The sequence below is a fragment of the Octopus bimaculoides genome, chromosome 3 (assembly GCF_001194135.2).
Source record: "Octopus bimaculoides isolate UCB-OBI-ISO-001 chromosome 3, ASM119413v2, whole genome shotgun sequence".
NCBI classification, from domain to species: Eukaryota; Metazoa; Mollusca; class Cephalopoda; order Octopoda; family Octopodidae; genus Octopus; species Octopus bimaculoides.
In genome coordinates, this window is record NC_068983.1 from 105,414,795 (window position 1) to 105,419,410 (window position 4,616).

The window sequence follows — 4,616 nt, forward strand, 5'->3', positions numbered from 1 at the left end:
GTATGGAAGTGATAAATTCCAGACCACATCGTACCCTAGGCCATGCTGACTAACATTATTTTCCCTATATAAAAACTAAATCCACAGCAGTACCCAGTATTTGCTTCACAAATTTTCCAAACTTTGATCTCCCATTTCGTGGGCTTTCCTGGCATATACTGTTTGTTTACATTCTGCGTAACAGTTTGTTTCCACAGTGATCGCTTCAAACAAGCATACTGAAAAAAATAAAAGTCTAACGGTTTCACTTCCTAAGAAAGACTATGGATAGACCTCATTTCCTCAGAAAAATTGCTAATAAAAACATTTTTAAAGTTTTTACTTCATTCCGATATAAAATCATCTTTGCTGTCATTATCGCCACTTTGTTTATTCAGAATTGCTGCTTTCGGTATCGAATACAGAAATATTCTATTCGCTCTTGTACACCAAGTGCTTTTGTACCTCATTTATTCTTTTTCTTGATATCTCCATATTTTCTGTTGAAAAACTTTTAAATTCGGAATCACTGCTTGATAGCATGAAACTCCTATCCATTTTCAAAGTTGAAAAAAAAATCGATGCTGAAAAAATGTGGAAAAAAATCTCCCAAAATTCACTGAGTTCAGATATCACGTCAAGCAATGTCAGATACTATAACTCAACTATTTACAAAGTGAAATCACATATTTTCACAAATGTACTAACGAGATTTGTGCTTAAATTCACATTTAAATAACAATGGGTACTCTCAGCTGGCTATGACCAAGTTGGTCTTATGAACCAAAAAATTTTTCGGCCAGCTACGGCCAGGTTAGTATCGAAAGGGTAAAATATAATGAAGTTGACTTTTATTTATGCTGGACGATATAATGCTTACATTTTCTGTATAAATTTACTAAAACCATTAAATGGTTAACTATTTTTTGAAGTCTGATGTATATGCTGGTAGTCATGGTCCAGGCCATATTTACATGGTTGAGTAAAGTGTCATCCAAGCTGATGTTTATTGATAATTAAATTTAATTTGCAACACCTGTGCATATTTATCAGCTTTGTTTTTGTTGATAATTCTTTAACAACTTTTCCTGTGATCGTGGTTTGAGAAGACATACAGCAGTATGCTAAAGATCGGACATAATCTCTTGTGGGCAAGAAATGTAAAATAAAGTTTATCATAAACAAAATTATCCACCATCTTTCCAACAACCTTGGACACCTTTTTGAATTCCATATAACAAACACTCATGGACATGCTTCTAAAATCAAAAAACAGCACAGCACCCATGACTTTCGGAAACATTTTTTCACGCTCAGAATTGCTGAAGCATGGAATAAACTACCCGCATCAGTTGTTAGCTGTCGAGACACTACTTCCTTCAAAACTTCCATGCTTCCTGAAATCCGCCAACAATAAAACTGATGGCTTTTTTTTTCTTTTAGTTGTAGTGCACCTGAGCACTGTATACAATAATGTCCTTCATTATATCATATATACATGCTCACAATTTGTAAGATAATACTTCGGTTATTTCCAGTTATGTGAAGACACACAGTCTCAACCAGGTACATGCATGCATGCACACAGTCTCATACAGTTATGTACACATACAAACACACTTAAATACAGTCTCATACAGTTACATGCACACACTCACAAACACACAATCAATGTCATATTTTTCTTTTATTTATCTTTATTATTGGAATGCTAACGTCGAGAGAAGAGGAGAGTATACCGAGTGGCTAAAGCAGACTGACATTGTCAGTCTCATAAAGGAGGAGAAGGAGGGTATACCAAATGAGTAAAATGGACTGACACAAACTAATTTTATTTACATAGACAGCACAAGCACTTTGTAATATAATAGCTTTTAATGTGATACCTGTTAAACAGAAATTATTTTTATTTAATGAAAATTTAATAAAATCTAATCATAAGTAAGTGAAATTATGCTAAATACAACTAAATTGAAAACTTTTTTCCCCTGGCCATATTGGCAATTCTGAAAACTATTGGATGCAAATTTTACATGAGTAGAAGCTTTTTTTAACAATTTCTATCCTGAAAATCACTTGTGTAAATTACACAGGTACACAAATTACAAGGGTTTTTATGGTATTTTTCTCTATTTAAAAAAATATCTTTGAGAGAGATAGTAAAAGGCCAATAATTTTGAAATATCACTGATATTCTGAAACAATTCCTGTTGAAGAGTGAGCTTTTATGAATATTATATCTAAATCAAAATGGAATCTGGTGTAGCTCCCCCACTTGCCAGCTCTGGTCAAACCATCCAACCCATGCCAGCATGGACAACGGACATTAAATGATGATGATATCTCTATTAAAGGCCATATCAGCTCTCTCATCATTACATTGAGTCTATTTCTACCTGACTCTACCATGCCGTAGCTATTTCTTCTCAGACAGCTTGACAGCTGATAGAAAACAGACTGAGAATCTATGTGGCAGCTTGCCCTGCTAGAAACAGCAACATGAGATGGTGTTTTGCTCAAGAACACAATGCAGAACTCTGTCTAGGAATTGAAACCACAATCTTGCAATTGTGAGTTCAACACTCTAACCACTAGGCCATGTGCCTTCACTACAAAGTTAATACATGTACATCAAATGTAATAACATACTTTACCATCATAAAATGGGAAGGATACATTAGACAGTGTACTCTCAGATATACAGAAAGACTCAAATGTATTCCAGCTGTGTGTTCAAATGTGTTCCAGCTCACTGCTGGAACACATTTGATCATAGATTTGTTATATCAGAACTGATCTGGACTGAACAACAAAGAATTATTTGCATTTCTCTCATTACATTAACCAAAACAGTCGTGTTAGCTTCCTCATCCTCCACACCTCTCTACATCATCATCATTATTTTCATAACCATTTTTCCATAGATTAGATGAAACTTTACTGAGGCAGTTTTTCTACAGCCCAGTACTCATCCTATCACCAGTCCTTGCTTGTTTTTTTAAAATAAGGTATTTCTTCCATTTCATCATGTCTGCTGAACTGGGGAACAACTGTTCACTAAAGAACAAACAATGTCACTGTCTTTTGCTCAGATATGCTGATGTTGACGAACTGAACTGACATTTACACACACACACACACACACATGTGAGAGAGAGACAGAGAGAATGCATGTATATATATCGACCGACTTTTTCTCAAAAAATCATAAGTTTTAAGGCCTAAATATTTATTAGGAAGGTTACCAATAACAAAAAATGGAAAGCCTAGCTAGAATTATGACCATCTGTTGAATCTCAACCCAAAATAACCAAACCTTATAACTATACATTTCATTTACAGTGTTAAGCATTCAATCAGCTGTTTTATATCATAATTCTGCTTAATTAAATCTCATCAGGTCAACTCAACAACATCAAAAGCAGGAAGCTGCTGAATCTCCTGATATTAACAAAAAACAATACAACCATACAACAGCCTACACCAATACCAGTGATAATTTTTCATTCTCATGTAACAAGAGAATGAATTAGGTTTCTAATTATTGTCAACTTTTCTTGTCATCTAGAACAATGATCCCCAAACTTTTTTGCAGTATGTACCAGTCTGATGCAAAACAATTTTCCCAGAAACCAGGGGATCATGCACATAACAAAACACAAAGTGCACAATACATAAATTATTACCATATATAATAAGTGAAAGCACATGGCTCAGTGGTTAGGGCATCAGGCTTACAATTGCAAGGTTGTAGGTTTGATTCCTGAACTGGGCCGTGTGTTGTGTTCTTGAGCAAGACACTTTATTTCATGATGCTCCAGTTAACTCAGTTGTAGAAATGAGTTGCGATGTCACTGGTACCAGGCTGTATCGGCCTTTGCCTTTTCCTTGGACAACATCAGTGGTGTGGAGAGGGGAGACTGATATGCATGGGTGACAGCTGGTTTTTCACAAACAGCCTTGCCCAGACTTGTGCCTCAGAGGGGAACTTTCTAGATGCAATCCCATGGTCATTCGTGACCAAAGGGGGTCTTGGCTTTACATATATAATAAAAATATATTACATATAAAATGCAGAAACACCCAACAGACTGTGATAGTCAATGAAATAGAAATAAAATTTTAAAATTTATTTTTCCCAAGTAGCCATGTACCAAATGAGCCACAATTCAGTACTGATGCACAATTCAGCCCAGTGGCTGGGGACTCCTTGATCTAGAAAATACTAACAGACACGTTTCATCTTGGCATCAGTTTAAAATAGGTATTAACAAACACTCAATTTCTTCATGCTTACAATCATAGGAACCATAAATTTTTTCTTTCTTCAGAATATCAAATTAACTAAAGAAAGTATGATAGACAGACCAGATGAAAAAAAAAAATTAGTGGATATTATGCTATTTCACAGTAAAACTAAATTACAAAAAAAAAAAAAATCAATTAAAATATGACCAGGTTTCCAAATGGGGTGGGTATTTTCTTTTCTTTCTTCCTTTTGGGTATTTTTAATTTAATTCACATATGAAGCTGGCAAACCAAAAGTAAAAACTCTTGAAAGCTCCATCTCTTTTTTTTTTTGTTTATTTATTTCCTTACAATTTTATTTTTCTTGTTTCTTTTCTTCTTTTTAGACT

At 34.5% G+C, this 4,616-nt stretch overlaps 1 protein-coding gene across 2 annotated transcripts in view; it reads right to left on the reverse strand.

Annotated features, from left to right (window-relative positions):
- Positions 1-4,616, reverse strand: part of LOC106870549 (ataxin-10) — a 60,757-nt gene that overhangs the window by 6,781 nt on the left and 49,360 nt on the right. The window lies entirely within an intron of this gene.